Source organism: Mustela erminea, chromosome 12, assembly GCF_009829155.1.
Source record: "Mustela erminea isolate mMusErm1 chromosome 12, mMusErm1.Pri, whole genome shotgun sequence".
Lineage (NCBI taxonomy): Eukaryota > Metazoa > Chordata > Mammalia > Carnivora > Mustelidae > Mustela > Mustela erminea.
The window spans coordinates 58529554-58551598 of NC_045625.1; the positions used below are offsets into that span (position 1 = coordinate 58529554).

At 35.5% G+C, this 22045-nt stretch overlaps 1 protein-coding gene across 44 annotated transcripts in view; it reads left to right on the top strand.

Annotated features, from left to right (window-relative positions):
* The window catches only part of PTPRD (protein tyrosine phosphatase receptor type D), a 2254226-nt gene that overhangs the window by 845562 nt on the left and 1386619 nt on the right, over positions 1 to 22045 (top strand). For all 44 annotated transcript variants that reach the window (XM_032307482.1, XM_032307455.1, XM_032307469.1 and 41 more), the window contains one exon: positions 10274 to 10315. The gene's annotated coding sequence lies outside the window, so the exon portion shown is untranslated. The remainder of the gene's footprint in view (positions 1 to 10273; positions 10316 to 22045) is intronic.

Here is a 22045-nt window from a genome sequence, read left to right on the forward strand (position 1 = left end):
ATTAGTTGATGATCCAGTGGGGTGACAGATCCATAAATGCCAGCCATAGACTGATGATAATGGAGCATTCAAATCTCCAAACTGGTGCTCAAGTCCTGCTCTCAGAAATAATGAGGGACCTGCTTCCTCTCTTCTGTCTCCTTGCAAGGTGCTAATGCTATGTTCCGAATAATGATGTGCCAAGCCAGCATAATGACAGTGCTGCTCTTGCTGCACATTAATTCCACTATTTGTTTTCTGTTGCTACAAAGTCTGAGGTTTTGAAAATTGGGCGTTTACGAAGTGCTATCATGAATAGGACAGGGAAAGAATATTATGATTAACCCTTCTTGAGGATTGTCAGATTCACATGTTCCTACAACTCAAAAGTATGTTAAGGGTATAACACCCTAGAATCTTTTTATTTATTTATTTTAAAATAATTCCCCTCAAGGGGCGCCTGGGTGGCTCAGTGGGTTAAGCCGCTGCCTTCGGCTCAGGTCATAATCTCGGGGTCCCGGGATCAAGTCCCGCATCGGGCTCTCTGCTCAGCAGGGAGCCTGCTTCCTCCTCTCTCTCTCTCTCTGCCTGCCTCTCTGCCTACTTGTGATCTCTGTCTGTCAAATAAATAAATAAAACCTTTAAAAAAAAAATTCCCCTCAAGACCTCTATCAGAGTGCTTAAATCACATTTGAAAGTATAATTTGGCACCTTACTTGTTACTGGCTGCTTCCAACCAAATATTTCAGTGCCCAAACAGAATTAGTTATGCATGTAAAGAACAGAACACCTTACAGGTCCATATGCTCATTCAGGTGGGTAGCCGTAGTTGGCTGTTAAACTTGAGAGTATCCACGGAGATTGCTCAGTCATCAACCACAGTAAGGATATGATTTGCCCAAGAATACAGGTTGATAAATGATGGAACTATTGCCTGAATTCTACAACCCTCACCCAAGATATCCCATATCCACGGTGTCAAAAGGAACTTGCCCTATGGCTAATTTACTATTGTTTAAGAACTGAAATAATTCTTGGGGCGCCTGGATGGCTCAGAGGGTTAAAGCCTTTGGGCTTGGGTCATGATCCCAAGGTCCTGGGATCGAGCCCCACTTCAGGCTCTCTGCTCAGCTGGGAGCCTGCTTCCCTTCCTCTCTCTCTGCCTGCCTCTCTGCCTACTTGTGATCTCTGTCTGTCAAATAAATAAATAAAATCTTATAAAAAGAACTGAAATAATTCTTAAAGGGGTCTAATTTCCTGAAAGGAATGCAAGTATCAATATTGTACCAGTTCCAAAGAGTCTAAATTTCAGAAATAAAATTTTATAAAGAAGTTCTCTGCGAAGGTGGAATGAAAGTCAACCTTCAAGTGTTTCAGTGATTATTTGAGGGCTAAGCAGTACATGGTGATTTAAGGTACCTAGCTTAGGGAATGTCCCTAAGGGGTCCAACCCATTTCACCTGTCTGCAGAATTAGTAGGATAAGAGATTAACACGGTGTGTCTCTGGAATAAAACATTGATTTTGTTTGTTAGGGAGATATATGGCAATTGTAGAAAAAAATAGAAAATATAGAAAAATATAGAGAAGAAAATCACCACTTAAAGATAACCACCAATAATATTTTCACATATATTTCCCATGTTTTTCTATGTACATACTACACCAAAAAGATGCCATATGTGTCTGCTCATGGTTCATAGAAATCACTAAGTGATGGAATGTTCCAGGCACCCTGGTGACAATGTTGCCTCAACAAGGTGAATTGGTAGGGCGCCTGGGTGGCTCAGTGCATTAAAGCCCCTGCCTTCAGCTCAGGTCATGATCTTAAGGTCCTGGTATCGAGCCCTTCATCGGGCTCTCTGCTCAGCGGGGAGCCTGCTTCCTTCTCTCCCTCTCTGCCTGCCTCTCTGCCTACTTGTGATCTCTGTCTGTCAATTAATTAAAAATGTCTTTAAAAAAATAAGGTGAATTGGCATTTATAACCATGGGGCATTTACAATGTTTCTTCATTTCTTAAAATATGAATTTGCTAAACTCTTTGGTAATAATTGTACAACAAGGTTCAGACGGTTTCAATAAAATGACATAGATACATTGTAACAAGTGGACATAACAAAGTATAGAACTTTTTTTTTTTTAATTTATTTATTTGACAGAGAGAGATCACAAGTAGGCAGAGAGACAGGCAGAGAGAGAGGGAAGCAGGCTCCCTGCTAAAGCAGAGAGCCTGATGCGGTGCTCGATCCCAGGACCCTGGGATCATGACCTGAGCTGAAGGCAGAGGATGAACCCACTGAGCCACCCAGGTGTCCCCAATAAATATTAAAAAAAATATTTATGTCATGTCATGAGATACTTTGTGATACCTCTGTTAAGGAACAAAAAGAGACTACCTCTTGATCCTCCAAATGAGAAAGGAAAGTTTGAATTGAATTTAATCAGTTCTAATTATTTTGGATATAATAGAGGAGGCAGGTCACTTGAATACTGAAGTAGTTACCAGGTTGTACTAACAGATTATAACTGTGGAAACCTCTTTCTCCCTGATCTTCCTGAGATGATGAAGGACTCCACTAAGATACTGTCATGAGTCATGTCTGCTTCTTGGAATTCAGAGTGCTTTATTAATTTATAAAGTCTACTCTCCATGTGTAGGGTGGGAGAGAGAAAGGAGGTTGGTAGTAAAGAGTAAAGAGAAATTCCTGAGTAAAGAGTAAAGAGAATTCCTGTTTGTGGGGAGTTTTACACGATAGTAAAGAGAATTCCTGTTTGTGGGGAGTTTTACACGATAGAATCCTATTGTATCCTCATCTGGTCACTTAAAACTATAAAATTCATTTTATATTCTCATGCCACTGAAAACATGGTTGCAAATAAAAGCACAAAAGTTCCTTATCTAGGGGAGAAACTCAGTTGCTCTAATCTGTTAGAAGATATATAACGTGCTTCCTTTTTCAAAGGAGAAGAGTTAATATAAATAGTGGTAAAGTGGATTATCAATTCATAAATGTTTGCCAGGATCTGTTGATATGTCCTTTTGAGAGATTCCTGGGAGAGAAATAACTGGGTGAAAATGAGCAACTATTTTTAAGTCTTTGATACCTGCTGGCAAATTGCTTTCCGAATTCATGCTACCACTAACAATGAATGAAGATGACAATTTCATCATACATGCTCAATACTAACAAAACAAATAACACAAAAATCTTGCTTTATTAAAAAAATATTATTTGCTTTTTGCAGAGAAATACCCTCAAATACAGATATAGGTCAAGCTGTTCTCAGCAATTAGAGTCATTGTGATAGACTGTTCCTTAGGTCAGAAATGGATCACTTTGAGAATACATTTAAAGAACAAGAAGTTGTGTCCATGGATAGACACGCCCTTATATCCTGGGAACATCCTTGCAAATTTTTTATGCAAGAAGCCCATGAAAGAGAAAGATAATTATTACATGGGAAATGGGACATCACTGAGGATAAAATTTGCCTCTTGTCACATGTTGAAGTAGAGGCATACTCTAACTCTAGAAAGTAAAATTCTATCAGTTTTTTTAGGGTTATCATAACAGAAAACAACAGACTGGGATTACACAACAGATTTTTTTTTTCCTTATGATTTTGGAGGCCAGATGTCCAAAATCAAGGTGTTACTTGTAGGTGAGGTGTTACTTTATGTGAGGGCTATTCCCCTCAGCTTGTAGATGGCCATTTTTCTCTGAGTCTGCTCATAATCTTTCCTCTGAGGATCTCTGTGCCCTAATCTATTCTTATAAGGACACCATTTACAATGGATTAGGGCTCATCCTAATGGATTCATTTTAATCTAATTACCTTTTTAAAGACATTCTCTCCAAATATCATCACTTTCAGACTTAATGAAAGCTGGCTTGCCTGCCTGCCTTCCTTCCTTCCTTCCTTCTTTTAAATTTATTTACTTATTTGAAAGAGAGAGAGAGAGAGTGCGAGCAGAGTGTGGGGAGCACTGCAGGGAGAGAATTTCAAACAAACTCCCTGCTGAGCACGGAGCCAGGTGCAGGGCTTGAACATGACCCATGATCATGACCTGAGTGGAAACCAAGAGTCAGATGCTTAATAGACTAAGCCAATATAATATAGGATAGCCATGAGTGCATGCCTGGACTAAGCCATCCAGGCACCCCCAGGTGCCATAAGAATTTTGAGGGCACACAATTCAGCCCATAATATAAATATATTAAAATTTCTGGTTTGCCCTTATAAAATATTCACAATGCACTATTCTTGATGGTAATCCCCTTATTCACTAATTATTATTATCTTTTTAAAAAATATATATATATTTTTAGATTCTATTTATTTATTTAACTGAGAGAGATCACAAGCAGACAGAGAGGCAGGCAAAGAGAGAGAGGGGGAAGAAGGCTTCCTGCTGAGCGGAGAGCCTGATACAGGGCTCTATCTTAGACCCTGGGATCATGACCTGAGCCAAAGGCAGAGGCTTTAACCCACTGAGCCACCCAGGTGCCCCTAATTATTATGACAGAATTTCCGTCTTTTATGACAAAAAAATATGTTACACACTGCGATCATTCTGAATTTGAATTATGTCCACAAGCACACTGGGTCAGCTACTCAAGTAGATACAAAAAAAGTAGATTTAGTAATAACTCTATTTGGTCTCATAAGTTCAGTTTGCATACTATATAGAGCATCTTTCATTGAAATAAAGCATATCTACTGGACTCGTTCTTGAAATTGGATCATACATCAGTAAGGACATAAAATTTCAAGATAGGTTTAGAAGGTAAGTCATTTTAATGACTTCTTATATATCTGGAAATTATATAAACTATACGAACAAATTGATTGGCTACTAATAAATGCTTAATAAAAGGAAAATAACAGAAACAACCAATTCTAAAGCATTCATATTGGGCATAAGGAGCATTAGTCATTGTGCTCATGATTTATTTTGGAGTAAAATAGTGATTCTCTTTTAGTGAAGTGGTTGTTGACTTACATGTTTTGCAAGAACAACTCTTACTGTCCTTAAAACATAAGAAGAATGTGTAGGTCTGTGGTCCTGCATTACTATGTACATATGGACCTTTTTTTTTTTTTTTTTTGGTTTTGACATCTTAAAAATTGTATTTATTTTCATTATGATAAGTGTACTTTTTAATTGCCATTAACTATTTCACCCACCCCCCTTCACCTCTGGTAACTGTCAGTTTGTTCTCTATAGTTGATTCTATTTCTTCATTTATCTCTCTCTTTTCCCTTTGCTCATTTGTTTATTAAATTCCATATATGAGTCAGATCATATGGTATTTGTCTTTTCTGATTGACTTATTTTACTTGGCATTATACTTTCCATTTTATGTTGTAGCAAATGGCAAGATTTCATTTTTATGGCTGAATAATATTCCATTTCTCACACACACACACACACACACACACACACACACACACTTCTTTATCCATTCATCTATTGATGGACAGTTGGGCTGCTTTCATAGTTTGGCTATTGTAAATGATGCTGCAGTAAACATAGGGGTGCATGTATCTCTTTAAATTAGTATTTTTATATTCTTTGGTTAAATAACCAGTAGTGTGATTACTGGATGATAGAGTAGTTCTATTTTTAATTTTTTGTGGAACCCTTATACTGTGTTCCAGAGTGGCTTCACTAGTTAGCATTCCCACCAGCAGTGCAAGAGGGTTCCATTTCTCCACATTCTCTCCAACACCTGCTATTTCTTGTGTTGCTAATTTTAACCATTCTTACACGTGTGAGGTGATAGCTCATTGTAGGTTTGATTTGCATTTCCTTGATGATGGCTGATGTTGAACATCTTTTCATGTGTCTGTTGGTCATCTGGTTGTCTTCTTCAGAGAAATGTCTGTTCATGTCTTCTACCTATTTTAATAAGATTATTTGTTTTCAGGGCGTTGAGTTGTATCAGGTTGGTTTTTTTTAATGTATTTTGAATACTAAACCCTTATCAGATATGTCATTTGCAAATATCTTCTCCCCTTTAGAAGGTTGCTTTTAAGTTTGATGTATTGTTTCCTTTGCTGTGCAGAAACTTCTTATTTTGATGTAGTCCCAATAGTTTATTTTTCCTTTCACTTTCCTTGCCTTAGGAGACATAACTAGAAAAATGTTGCTTTGGCTTATGTCAGAGAAATTATTGCCTGTGCTCTCTTCAAGGATGTTCACAGCTTCAGGTCTCACATTTAGGTCTTTAATCCATTTTGAATTTATTTTTGTGTATGGTGTAAGAAAGTGGTCCACTTTCATTCTTTTGTATGTAGCTCTCTCGTTTCCCTAACACCGTTGGTTGAAAAGACCGTTTTTCTCCTATTGTATATTCATTCTGCTTTTGTCTAAGATCAATTGACCATTTAATTAAGTGTTTATTTCTGGGTTTTCTATTCTATTCTACTAATCCATGTATCTGTTTTTATGTCAATACCATACTGCTTTCATTACTAATGTTTTGTAATATAACTTGAAGTCTGGAATTGTGATACTTCCAGTTTTGTTTTTCTTTTTCAAGATTGTTTTGGTTATTCAATCCTTGAAAGAAATCAACAAAGTGAGACATGACCTGTGTTTTAGATTGGGAGTCCCACTAAATTAATATCAAAGAAACATTATACTTTGCAGGTTAAATACTCTGAGCAACATGATAGTAATGAAGTATCCTCAAATGAGCAAAATCAGAATAGTGTAAAATTATACATTAGTTTATATTAAACAGTAGTAATTATTATGTTTCAAACATTAGTTTTTATTCAAGTTGCCATGTATATTATATCTTTATGTTAATAATCAATAGAAATGTACCTTAGTTTTGCTTAAAGTAGTTGTTCTTTTGGGGTAAAGTAAAAATAAAATAAAAATATTAAATCACCTTATTTTCCTTTAGAATGATTTTGGGTAACTATTGAATTGTGAATTCAAATTTCTAATAATAATAAGGTAAATAATCGCTCTCTTAAACTAAATTATTTCAAGTGGCATAATGTCTGAATGTTTGAAATTAGTGTTTTTGTATAAAAGTAAAATCAAATAATAACATTTGAGAAGAGGAGTGGAAATACCGTGACATACAGGGCTCAGACTGGTATAGTAAAAAACTTGATGACAAGTATCTCATCAATCTGGGTTTCATACATGGCTACATTAAGTGCTAGGTCAGCAGTGTTTAAATAGATTACTTGCAACTAAAATATTCTCTGTCAAGAACCTTGGCCAAAGTTAGCTCTCTTTTTCCTGGAAGATTCACTCTATGTAAATGATGTGATGTCATGATTTGGGAGGGTTTGTGATGCGCTGAGGTAGGGGGAGGCTTGACCTCCTCTGCTAAGACAGTATTTCTCAACTTCCTCACCTGACTGATCTTTTGGGCTGCATGAATCTTTTTTGTGGGGGGCAGCTCTGTGAACTACTGAATGTTTTACAGCATCTGTGGCCTCTACCCACTAGATGCTAGTAGCGTCTGGTAGTGTCCCACCCCCAGCTGTGACCACCAAAATGTCTCCAGAAATTCTTATATAGGGATGGGAGGGGGAAATCAGCCTTGGTTGAAAAAAACCTGAGTTAAAAAAATAAAATGATGTAAATAGGTCACTACCTCTTCTTCAGGTCCACCACCAGATCTATAAAGATAACTTCTCATCAAAACATACTTTACCAAATATATTGCCTACCTTTCAGGTTTGGCATCTACCACTTTGCTTATTAAGGCTGTAGTTCTTTTCTTCTCCCTTTGCTATTATGTTCATTTTCTCTTATCAAGTCTTTTCTCTCCCCTCTCTAAATTTACCCTATACTCAGTTAAACCAAACTTCAAAAATTATGTTCCTACACTTTCCTTCTGCAATTGATTCCTATTTATAGGAGAGCAGGTCCTGATCTGAAAAATCATAGCAAACAAACTTAATCCTATCTTTTAAAGCCCTGACTATCCCTAATGGCCAGGGAAATAAAGATTTTAGTAGCTGAAGATTGTCTGCTCTGTGAGTCCAACTCCGACTTTGTTCCTACCATGTCTTCCTGTGATAAATTTCTTATAGCCTGGCAGTAACAATGGGTCTCCAGTTTTGTACTTTCTCTTTGCCACATACGTCTGCTTCCATGGATATTAGATAATTGGATTTTTGCTTGACCTGTGGAAAACTTTAAGTACCTCCCTGTCATTTAAGAAGATTTTCTGTTCCTCTAGTCATGCCAGACCACAAGTAAAGTACAGAACATAGAATTACAGCTATTTACTAACTGCTTAAAATCCCTTATTAAAAAAAAAAAATGCCACTTTTACTTTGGTTTCTTTTATGACTCCTTCATGAATAAAATTTGCATTCCATAGTTATGTTTCTCAATGGTTTCTTATAATTATAATTGGGCAAATATAATTATACTAAAATGTAAGAAATACAAATGTAGATTTTCACACTTGAGAGATGATTAGTAGACTAGAAATACCAACTGACATAATTTTTAAATATCCAAATTACTTCATATTTTTGAAGATTTTTGAAGAATTTTTACTTTCAAATATTTTGTAGTTTTCAATAGTGAACATTTATTGGCTATTTATTATGTCCTAGGAAAAGTTTCTAAGCAATTTATTTGTATTTACCCATTTAGTCTTTATAACAACTTTACTGTAAGTAAAAAACAAAAACAAAAACAAAAACTGAGGGTCAGAGAGGGTTATGTAAATTGTCTAAAGTCCAGTGTGGCTAGTAATCCAGGGGCCAAGTTTCAAATCCAAGAAAAGTGAGGTTCTAGGTTTGGCCATACAATAAAGAAGATGGCCTAAAATTGTGGGGGGTGGGGGTCACATGCAGACATCATGCATATGTATGCTTGAATTTATGCACATGTCTAGTGTGCTTGAAGAATGGCTGAGGGTATATTTTGGCTTACCCAAAGGAATGGTTCCCTTACATTATCCAGGGACTCTTGAGTTATTTCCACATAACAATGAGAATCCTTTAACTGATAGTGGATTTGGTTTACTTGGTTATCCACTCAGGTGCCTTCTAGAGCTAAAGTTGTTTGGGTCTATGAACTTTAAAAACATGAAAGAAAAACATACTTTTATGTTTACTTTATGGATGCTATTTTTTTTTTAATTTTTAAGATTTATTCATGTAGAACTTTTATTCCAATATACTGGTAGAAATCAAAAATAAAATTAATTTCTTCTGATTTTTCCTCCCATATCTGGAAATTTTAAGTAGATAGAATGCAAAAAATATGAACAAAACCAGTGGTCCTTTGATTTTACATTTAATTGAAGTTCTTATAATTAACATTATCACAGTTGCAATGGGAGTTCTAAGATTAAAATCTGTGCTTTTATGTCAGTTGGGTGTCCATGTATTTGGAAATGTGACACTGTGTCTAATACAATAAGAAATAGAAGGAAATGATAGAAATATTGGTTTTAATGCAGCAATGCATGATTCAGTTTCCTCCTCTGATTTTAAAGTACGCAAGTTCATTTGAACATATTTAAATCTATTATCTGGGGTCGCCTGGGTGGCTCAGTGGGTTAATCCTCTGCCTTTGGCTCAGGTCATGATCCCAGGGTCCTGGAATAGAGCCCCGCATTGGGCTTTCTGCTTGGCGGGGAGTCTGTTTCCCTTCCTCTCTCTCTGCCTGCCTCTCTGCCTACTTGTGATCTCTGTCTGTTAAATAAATAAATAAAAATCTAAAAAAAAATTAAATCTATTATCTGCACATACATTCTAGCTTCACTGCCTGAAAATTTGAAATATTACTACAGTGAAATGATTCTCTTAACTTTAACTGTTGTTCTGTTGCCATTTTTTGATGAACAAATATTATAGGACTTTTGTTATCATAAAACCTGCTTAACCTGCTTCCTCCTTCTTATTTGGAACATAATAATTTGCTTAGCATTTTTAAAAAATGTTTTCTGAATTTTTCCCTGAAATTGACTTTTATGTATCAGGAACTTAATCTGCCTTTATGTTTCTTTCTAGGAAAGAAAAATGTTTATTTTAAGATACAAAAAATTAAAGTTCCTTTAGAGAACTTTATTGAGAAGTATATCAGAATATTTACACTTTGTCCTGTTCTTCTTAATAGACTAAAGCAAAATAAAAAAGACGAAAACAGAATATTTTTGAAGTTACTGGACAGATAATAGTATTAAGCGATGGTTAAGGTTTAAACCATTTTTTAAAAATTTTATGTGTTGGTATTTTTCAATCTGTTTGTTATACTAAGTATATTAATGAGAATATATATATATTTTTTACAATAGGTTCCTGTCCTGAGACCACAGCAGGATGTGCCTTGGACAAAGGTATGCACATTTAAAATATATTTCCATTGTTCTCCATTAGTAAAGTATATAAATATAAATGTTATAGTAATAAAAATATTATAAAAATTATTAGTGTAATATGCTTATATATATGGAAGTATAGTACATGTTCATGTTTATGATACACTCTTCCATCTGATAGAACATGATACTAGTGAGAAAACATTAGAATCAAAATTCTGATAATTAAATACTTATCATTTCCTTATCAGAGAGACCCCTAATTCATACAGCATATATTCAAAGAATAGTTATCACTAATGCCCTTGACAGTAAAACAATGGAACTGTTTGAGGGAAGTTGTTTAACACAGGTTTTAGTGACTCTGATGATTAAATTATTGAAGGTAGGATATAAGCAAGTTAACTATTAGTTAAGAACTATCTAAGAATATCTAAGTTTTGGGAGACCAGAGAATGAAATTATTTTAAAATTCCAAGTTGATTGCGGAAGAAGATGCAAACAGCAAAATAAATAGAGCTTGGTAAAAAGTAAATAAATGCACTGCGGGAAACATAATGGTGAGTGCAAGGCCAGTACAGGATGCTTTTGATTCCAAAATGGAATGTTATTTTAAAAGTGTGGACAAAGAACATTTTAAATATCATGAATCATAATAACCTTGAATCCTGAGAGGGAGCTGAAAAGAAAAGGTATACATTGAATTAAAAGTACGTAGTGGGAACTCCAGGAGAAAGACAAAAGGAATTAAGATTCTCAGGGACTGTAAGGGAGAAAGATGAAGGAAGGAACTGGAAACTGATCCCACATACAGAAGCTATGAAAACCAGTCCTCTACAGAGGAAGTAGCAAGAAAAAATCGCTTAAAGTAGCACATAAGGAATGTGAGTTCTGGGCTAAGGTATTAAAAGAAGGATTGTCATTTCTTTGGAGGTACTTAAATAATGGATGGGTTCACAAATGTTTGCTTATAGTTTCTCTAAAACTTCTTAGATCATTTACCCTATTTTGAGTCTTTCCACCACACAATGAATTGGGTGAGGCAGTTCTTTGATTTTTTTGTGTGATAAAGTAATTTCATATTTCAAGAAAAGTTGAAAGTTGGTTTGCGCTTAGAAAAAATGTGGATATGTAAATATATGATATCATTAATAATTGATAATCTATTTTATGCAAACATAATACTTGGGGAAATACACATATACTCATCTTTGTATTTTAAATTTGGCTTAAAACATACTGTATGTGTTCTGCCATGTTAAGTCTCTGAAAAAATAAACTTCTATAAGCAAAACATATACATATATGAATAATTGAGATTTAAAAACTGAAACATACTTCTAGTTCTTTTTTTTAGTATGACTCGAGTCTATTTTTCATATACATACATATACATATATATACATATATATGTGTATACATATGTATATACACACTTTTTTTTTTTAAATCTTAGTTACTTTCAGGCTCTATTCAGAGACTAGTGTGACTTTTGAATATCTATGTAAAATATGCCAGCCAATGTGCTCTGCCAGACAGAGAATGAATGGCTTCAGGCACAAATCTCTGTTGTGTCAAGGCTTTGGCGTGACATTTGACAGGGAACTAAATCAAACATAGCACAATGCAAATAATCATGGTTTCCCATAGATATGCAGCCCCAACTTCAAGCCTGCTGTTAGTCATTACTACTCTTTCCCTTGGTATTTTAGGGAACATTTCCGTAATAAACTGAAAACTATGGTATTTCCTGGTGCTTTCACAATGCAAAGAAATAGGAAGATCATGACTTTGAAATTGGACCTTCCTATCTTTGAAGTGTGGCTCTGTCACTGACTAGTTGTGAAATCTTGGGTAGGCTGTTTCTGATAAAAAATGAATTTACTAATGCTTGTCACAGGGGTTGCAAGGATATTAAAATGATAAAATTGTCCTAAAGCACCTCTTCTACCTATTACATAATTAAATGCTATTTTACTTCTTCTGATGGGGTTTTGTGTTAGACTTTTTAATGATCATCTCGATCATTTTGTGAATGCAAGAGGATGACTCTAATATATATCTTTAAGTTTCAGGGTGTTTAAGCATGTGCAATAATATTTGTCTCCGTCTTTGGGTAGACATTCTTTCTGGTGAAGGAAGAGTCATTGCAAATTTCTTGATCTTCTTTTACATTTGCTTCCTTTTTTAAAGAGTTGCATGTGATACAAAGGGCCTTTATGTTGCATAAGAGTGTCTGAATCTCCTTCATTTAATTTTAGGCTTTGTTAGTGTGCTCAAGGATAGAAAAACACACTGTAAAATGTAGATAGTTTAGCAAAACTATATCTCCAGAGCATACCCACACTGTCTTAGTTTAGTTCAGTAGCTCAGTTCAACTTCCTCCTAGGAAGTTAGTATGTGTTATATGCACTGTGCTAGGTGCTAAAGATGTGAAGAAGAAAGAGATGTGTTCTCTGCCTGATAAGGACATTACAATCCTGGAAGAGAGAAGACACATAAACACATCACTTAATCAATCAATCAATCGATTAATTTTTCAAAGGATTTTTATTTATTTGAGAGAGAGCATGTGAGCTGAAGAGAGGGGCAGATGGACAGGAAGAGGCAGACTTCCCACTGAGCAGGAAGACCAATGACACAGGGCTCCACCCCAGGACCCTGAGATCATGACCTGAACTGAAAGATGCTTAACATACTGTGCCCTCAGGTGCCCCCCCATGTCATTGAAAGGGGAACACTCTTACACTGTTGGTGGGAATACAAACTGGTACAACCACTCTGGAAAACAGTTGGGAAGTTCCTAAAGATGTTAAAAATAGAGCTAGGCTATGACCCAGCGATCGCATTACTAAGTATTTACCCTAACAATAGAGATGTAGCAAAAAGAAGGGGTACATGCCCCGTAATGTTCATAGGAGCAATGTCCACAATAGCCAAACTGTGAAAGGAACTGAGATGTCTTTCAACAGATGAATGGATAAAGAAGATGTGATTCATTTATATAGTGGAATACTACTCAGCCATCAGAAAGGATGATTATCTATCATTTACATTGACATGGATGGAACTGAAGGGTATTATGCTAAGTGAAATAAATAAATGGAAAGAAAGGCAATTATCCTTGGTTTCACTCATATGTGGAATATAAGAAACAGCATAGAGGATCAAAGGGGAAGGGAAGAGAAACTGAATGGGAAGAAATCAGAGAGGGAGACAAACCATGAGAGACACTTGACTCGAGGAAACAAACTGAGGGTTGTGGAAAGGAAAGTGGGTGGGGGGATGGGGTAACTGGGTGATGAGATGCGCACTGTGTGTTATGTACAACTAATGAATCATTGAACACTACATCAAAAACTAATGATGTACTATATGTTGGCAAGTTGAACATCATTAAAAAAAAAAATGATGTAACAGTACAAAAGAGAGATGCCAATGGAGTGCCATTAGAAAAGTCATTTCAATCAATCTAGCTTCCTGGAGGAGTGGACACTTCAACTATCTTGAAAGATGCTGAGGAACTGCTCAGGTATCAGTCAAATACAGCAATGGGAGCACAGAAGTGGTCAAGAATAGGACTGTAACAGTGATGACAGTAATAAAAGTTTAGACTTGAAACTGGGAAGCGAAATTCTCCCACTTAGTTCTTCAAAGTATATATTTAAGATATATTTAGGAGGCTTTTTTTTAATGAAACTAAGATTTATCATAGTGATATTTATAACATGGCATTAGGAAGCAAATTAACTATTAAATAATAGGGAAACTGAAATAAATTATAAACTTTAGGAGAAGATACTTTACAGTTTCTGAAATTTATAATTTTGAAGACTATTTAAGGAGGATGTATTCTTAAAAAGTAAGACAAATTGTAAAATAGTGCTATAAGTACCATACCTCTTTTATACATATTCTGTAGTACATATTTATTTAAAAAGACAGAATATTCAAATTATTATATATACGATGTCCTTTTGTTAGGGCAAAGGTTTCAAGAACACATAGATGACTATGAGGAAAGCATTCAGCATTCATTAATAGTGATTATCTCTATGAAGTATACCTAGCTATATGTGTGATTTTTGCTTCCTTTTGAAACTTTGAAATATGTCTTACATTTTATATGACAAACACACTCTAATGTGGCTCCCATGAGTCCTGCCTCCTGAAGTTCAGACCTTGAGTGTGGACAGAACCTTTGACTTGCTTCCAACCAACAGCATGTGATGAAGATGATAGCATTTCAGTTCTTTGATTCTGTTACACTGATAGGTGCGTACAATTCAGATAGGTGCATAATGATATCTCACTGTAGTTTTAATTTTAATTTTTCTAATGACTAATGATTTTGAATATATTTTTATGTGCTTATGTGGCATCCGTGTATCTTCACTGATGAAACATCTCTTCATGTAGTTTATCTATTTTATAACTGGATAGTTTTTAAACTGTTAATTTTGAGAGCTCTTATGAGTAATGTATTGAATGTATATACATATTGGATGATGGAGAAGTTGAAGAGATATTGGCTGGAAATCTAAGCAGTCAGGTTTTCATATTAGTCTGAAGCCCTGAGGGAAAGTAATGAAGATTATAAGGCTGTGATAATCAATATGGTGTAGGAGCACATCTTGAGGAGGACAATAACTTCAAGCCCTTGTTTCCCTGAAGCACAGAATGGTCCCTTACCCTCAAAAATTTTATTGTATGTTAATAAATAAAATGTTTCTCCATTACCTGGATTTGAAATTTTATGTGTGTTCTCATTTATCATAGACCTTTTATACTACCAGTATTTGAGTATTTTCAATAAGATATAAAATTTTCCAGTGGGAAACTAAATTAAAGTTTTGGTGTGTGGCAAAGACACAGGAAGAGAAGAAATGTTTGATTTGGTCAAACAGATCTGGAACTCATATTATCTACAGAAATAGGGTAGATATCTTGTAGAGTTCCTTCTCTAGATTGGTAAGAAAGTTTAGTTCAGAAGGCAAATCCATTATCTGAGATGTGTGGTGATACATCCATGGCAGTCCGGCAGAGCAGGGAAGGTTGGGAGTTTATCATGAGGAAATGTGCAATACCAGCTGAGAGAAGAAAAAAAAGGAAGCAATATCTGAAAGTCTAGAAAGACTAGTGAATGTTGGTTAATTGAGGGCATCCAGTGGCAAAGTAACCATTCATCATTCAAGAGAGACAGTAAGTATTTGAAGACATCTGTTTCATTTGCTTGTATTTATAATAGACAGGGTTTATACTCAAAATTGAAAATTAATATATACTGGTGTAAACTGAAATAAGTCCACTCAGTTGAACAGGGACCAAGACGTCCCCTGGTCCCTTTAGTTGCTGGATTAAGCATTAAGCCTTTAGTTGCTGGATTGTGGGGGCTTCTGGAGGAGAGCCCAAGCCTGCAAAGTGAGAAAGCGGGAGCTTGAGTCATTGCCAGTCCAAGTTCTTTATTATTTTAATAATTAGTTCATTCAATACCAGAACAGACTGGCCAAATACAGCCTTGACTACATGTCTATTAGTAGAGGGTTTCAGATCAGGCTAAGAATAAAATGACTAAAGAAAAGGAGCAAGAAACTTGCTTGCTCAAAGATAAAAACTGGTAGAAGGGTTATTTTTGAAAACACTTTACTATGGAGATCATCAAAATTGACTTGATGGAAGAGTCTGAAATACCGAAGGTATAAAACATGATCCTTTTTTCATTAAACACTATCTGCCATGCTTTGAGAAGCCTACTTCCTACTGGGTAGTGTGCTTGCTACCTTCATGACATTTGGGGATCCCATAGCTTTTCAGCCACTTTTTGCTGTGACAAGGTCTTATATTTCTTGTTAAGAATTTTGATTATTTTAATGTTTCAGCCTCATATTTAATTCATAGATTCTCGCCTTGCCTGGGTGCAGCCTAGACTTGATGTTCAAGCTGCTCTAAAGATGTTCGGGGTAGTAAGTGATGGGGATGAGTGGGAGTGAAGGAAGAGGAGGAGGGTACCAAATGCCCTGATTCCTCACATTTCTTCATCCTTTTCTGTTATTTGTTTGGGTTGGAATAGGGGAAGTAGAAGGACCACAACATTCTTACATGTAACTGTCCTCAGGCAAGTGGCTATCCATTTTCCATTGTTGTCACTGCTGCTTTATCTTCGGCTTTGAGTGTTTCCTATGAATCCGGAGCCCACTTCCTCCACAAATATGCTTTTGGTGTACTTCAGAACACTTTATATAGTTCTATATAGTTAGCTTCTATATAGTTGCCTAGTGTGCCAGGCCTGACTGAGATTCAGCCTCTTTCCACCTCTCCTCACCTACCTCCTGTCAGGTCCCATATTATGGCCACATCACAGACTTCACATATGGAAAGATATGTGGTTCCCTGCTGCTCTTGATGACACAAGAATTGCCTTAAGCTAAAACTAAACATTAATTGAAACACACAGAAATCAATTGAACAGGAGAGAGTCTACATTGAATGATTTTTTTTTTTTTAATAAGGAAAGGAAAGGTGGTATTTCTTTAAGTAGGAAAAATTAAGTCTAGTGTGGAAAACTGTGAAATAGACATAAACACGTGAGTGTATGTGTGGTGTGCGTGTAAAAATTATTTTTTGAATTTTCCACTTTGCTCTTGAAATGAGAGCTGAGTAGTTCAAATACAGCCTAAATGCATTTGCAATGCACCCAACCAGGGTTATTTGAGGAATTTTTCCTCAGCAGAAATGGCAATGGGGATTATCCAATGTAAGCCGTACCTAGCTGATAATCATTATAACTCAAAGAGAACAGCAATGGTACGGTACTATTAAGAACATCCAGGAAATGGTTTTACATGTGTTCTAGACTGTGTAAGGAGATGAGTGAAGCCAAAATAATGATGGCAGGCTTGCTGAAAACAGGAGAGTCAGAATTCTTGGCTATGATGAGCAGCATAGTCAGGAACATAGACATGTTCAAAAGGATAGGTATATAGATATACCTTATGTTCTCCTTCTGAAAATTCTGCAAGGTAGGAAGATCCATGTTTATTTGGGAAACTGAGTCATAAAACACATAAGTAAATATATGACAGGCAAAATGCATTTGCACTGATTCCAAATCGCCCATTCTTTCTATGAAGTAGAAATAGTTAATACATATAGTAGAATAGTTAATACAGACTATTGGAATATAAGAATTGGGTTATAAACTGGGTTTGATTAAAGAATAAATCATTATTTTGTAATAAATCCTTGTTCTCAATTTCTGTTTTAGAAATTGTTTTGTTTTCTCTACTGAGAAAGATAACTGAAAAAAAAAAACCCTCATAAGATTTATAAAAACATCCTTCTTTTTTCAAATTCAGGAAGTTAGTGTTCTCAGTTGCTTTTGAAAGACTTATTTAAGCCCAGAAGCTGCTGTGCTAAAAATTGCAGAATGTCAAATCTACACTCCCCTATACATTTTGTGTTTTATCATAAAATTTAAATAGTTATATGTGCACATAGCAGAGCTATCATTTGCATGAAACTTAACTAAAAAGTAAATAGTAAATGTTTCAAATAGAATATAAAAGGTGTAATTGCTTAGCTCCTTTGCACTTCTACTCTTTCTATTATGAACAAGTGCTAAGGAAATGATTGCAAGGGGAATTCCAGGCAACTGTTCCATCTTTATTATATTGCCTGAATTCCTGTGAAGTTTTGCTGATATACTAAGTAGACCATCCAAGTGAAAATAATTCTATAATAAACATTATCTTCGGATCTTTGAAGAAAACAGTTATTCCATAAAGGTGTTTTATGAAACATGTCCTTGTAAAAACAAACACTCCAGGTAAAATGGGTTCCATGAAAAAAGTAATTTGGGAAACACTACATCCCTATATACCCAATCATCCTATGAGAGATTTAGCATGTTTATCAGCACAAGACCATGAATATTTCTGCAGCAAAAGCTATTAATTTTGTTTGCTTTAGCAAAACTTGAACTCAATATAGCCGTGTGGGAGGCAGTATTTTGTAGCAGTCAAGAGAGTGTGGTCTCTGGGGTCAAAAACTGGGTTTAATTTCATTGTCCATTTTTTAAAATCGAGGTAAAATTTACACAATATAAAACTAACTATGTAAGGTTGATTGTTATTTAGTACATTAGCAATACATTCACAATCTCTATGTAATTTCAAAACATTTTTATCACTCCAAAAGGAACCCTGCACTCATTAAGTAGTTGCTCCCTATTCCTCCAACCCACCTTGCTCCACTATGAGAAATCCTCTGAACATCTACTTACACTCCTTGAGACTCAGTTTTTCTCAGCATTCCTAAAAAGACAGGAATGGCTTTCACCGCACATGGTAGGTGTAAGGATTCAGTAAAATAATCTATACAGAGCACCTAGAATACTGTTAAGTATTAAATACATGTTTGATAAAAAGTTCAACTTATTTGGCCTTCTTTAGCATCCATGGAGTAATTGAGAAAATACTTTAGAAAAAATGCTAATAGAAGTCTATAGAACAGGGAAAGACCTCTAAGAAGTATTAGAGCACAGATTCCTTAGGTGCTAATGAATCTCATATGATTAGAATTAGAATTAGAATGAGCACTCACATTTATCTCTGTCTTTGCATATAATGTTTATGGCAAAAGTGGTTTAGAGGTAGAAGTTAGAGCAGAGAGGTGTTGAGGGAGGGACAGAAGTCCCCAGGAATTAAGACATGAATGAAGGAGATGAAACAGCTGACACCAACAATAACCAAAGTTTAATTATTTTCCTGTTGATTCCATGGATATTCATGATTATGAGATTTCTAAAAAGTGCCCTTGACATGGAAAAGCAACATGTAAAAATATAAAATTATCTATAAGCATATATTTATATTTATGTAAATGCATGCAAATTTAATTATAGGTATAATTTTATATAAATGGAATCATATTCTACAATAGGTGTATAGCTCTAGAAGAATTTTCACTGAAATGAGAGCAGTAATTGCCATACTATATCAGAAATTCAGGTGTTTTTCATTTGCCTCTGTAATCTTTTCCATAATTTGAAATTTTCTACATGACTATATGCTATCTTACCAACAGAAACAAAGCAAAATGCTATATCCACTTAATAATAGAGACACTTTGCAATCAGATCTTGTTTGATATTTTTACCTGACTTGTCTTGATAATTGCTGGAAGACAAACCCTTAAGTGTCAAAATGATTCTGTGCCTGATGCACTTCCGCTCAGTTCTTCTGTCTCCACAGAAGAAAGAATAAAGGAGTTTGTGGAGTCTTCCTTTCCCCCATCAATACAAATTAAACTCTTAAACCCTGGTAATCTACAGCAAACTGGAGCTCTCAATCTCTTTTTTCCTTCTTTCTAGTTCAGTCTGTCCACATTAAAACAAAACAAAACAAAAAACGAAACTCCTTTCTCCCCCAAAACATAATTATATCATTGATTTATAATTCCTTTACAAATTCTACAAAATGTAATATACTCAGTGGTTTTTAAAGGAAGAGAATAATTTGTCACTCTTCACTACACAGGCAAGATTTATTTTCTATTCCTAATCTTCAGTCTGTACTTTCTTCATTTGCTTCCTGAACAGGAGGTAACACAGGATGTAAGCTCCTGAAGTGGTTCTTAAACTTGAGTGTCTTCATAGGAATCCTCTGAGATTAAAATGCAAATTAATGGGCCCCACCCCAGAGTTGCTTATTCTTGAGAATGGGGTCTGAGACTAGTTTACAGTAATCAAAATGATACTGAGGCGGGGCACCTGGGTGGTTCAGTGGGTTAAGCCTCTGCCTTCGGCTCAGGTCATGATCTCAGGGTCCTGGGATCGAGCCCCGCATCGAGCTTTCTGCTCAGTGGGGAGCCTACTTCCCTGACCCCCCATCTCTCTCTGTCTGCCTCTCTGCCTACTTGCGATCTCTCTCTCTCTCTCTGTCAATAAATAAATAGAATCTTAAAAAAAAAATGATACTGAGGCATGGATTACACTCTGAGAAACATTGGAAGCTTTATAGCCCTCAGTGGCTAAACAGCTTGCAAAACTGTGATTTAAAAAAAAATAATTTCTTCGGGTAATGTTTCTTCTAAAAGCATTGGTAATTTTTTTTAGCTCCTCTCCTTGAAAATGTGTTTGGTTCAGGTAGAGCATGACAGCTTATCCATCATAATAATCATGTGGACTGTCCCCAAATGCCAAATGCAGAAACGATCAAACAATCTACTTTTAATTTCATTTCTTTATAGAATAAATATAATCCAATTGCTTATGACAAGTGAAAGAATCAAATCTTCAATTATATTGTTATTAGATTGATGTGATTTCACCAAAATAGTTTTGTTTGCAATAAATTATTTAGTACATAGTATGAAATAGCAATATAATATTTAATTTATATACTATCTATAGTTTAGGATTTTTCTTTAAACTGTCTCAGATGTGCTAACACATTTTCCCCTAAACACCCCTGAGAAGCAGATAAGAACTGCTATTACCACCAATTGCAGAGAGATTGAATCACTGAGTTAAGTAACTGGAAGAGAGTCATGGAGTCAGTGACTAAGTTAGAACAAACACTTCATCTCCTAACTCCTTGATCAGTAATTTTCTCAACAAATCCTGTTGTGTATATCTCTACCTGTAAGAGTTTACAAGTCATTCAATTTCCTGAGAAATTCTTCATTATGGACATATGAGAATTTGTACCCTCTAGAAGGTTGAGACCTGAAAGTGGAAAATCATATTGAAGACAAGTCCTTACTTTTCAAAGATAACTTAAAAAAAAAAATTCCTCGAATGTCCTTGCCACTGTTCCTAGTTCACAGAGTACTTCATTCATTCATTCATTCATTCACTCACTCATTCAGTCAAGGAACTGATATTTACGGAGCACATGTAATGTGTCTAACACTGCAAGTAAACAGGACGCTGTCTTGAGTTTGTGCAGTCTACTAAAGAAACAGACACACATACAAATGGTATGATTTAACAGTTGCTCTCTTGGAACTAGGTATTATGTGCAAAGTGACTTAGGGGAAGAATCTCTGAATCCTTTTCTTCTCAGAAATTTGGAAATTTGAGCTAGGATTTGAAGGAAGGGTAAGAATTTACATGGATTCAATGTGAGAATAGGGGCATGGTCAGAGGGAAAACTTGAAACATAATGTAGCTGTATCCCATCTAAGATATAAGAGCAGACTCCTGGATTCAAAATTCAGAGGGAAAATAAATACATTTATAATTTTTGGAGGTCATTTACACCACATTGGAATCCTCATTTTTGGAACCTGGCATTTTCCAAGGAGAACAATGTGGATCATACTCAGAGAAATGACCCTTAACACCATGAGCTTTCCCCATTAAAAACATTATCTCTCTGGCAGCCATACTGACTTAGAAAACTAGATTTCTCTTTGTTACACAATGTATACAAGCAAACACAAAAGAAAGCTAGTGTTTTTAAAAGGTAAAACTAAACTTCCTAGGCTGGTTTTGTATGCTTCAGCCTGAAGGGTATTTTTGCAACCAAGTAAGAAGCCCTCAAAATGTAATGGAAACACTGACAGACACTTAACTATACCAGCTCTGGTGGGTACAGCCATAATTCACTTCATAATACAAATTGATATGTTGTCCAGAGGGTTCCCTGCATTGGTGTTATTGAGTGTCTTTTGAAAAGTTCTGGTTCTGGGCAATGAAGCTGTAAAATGAAACTGAATGATTCTCTCTGAAATAGTTTCTGAACG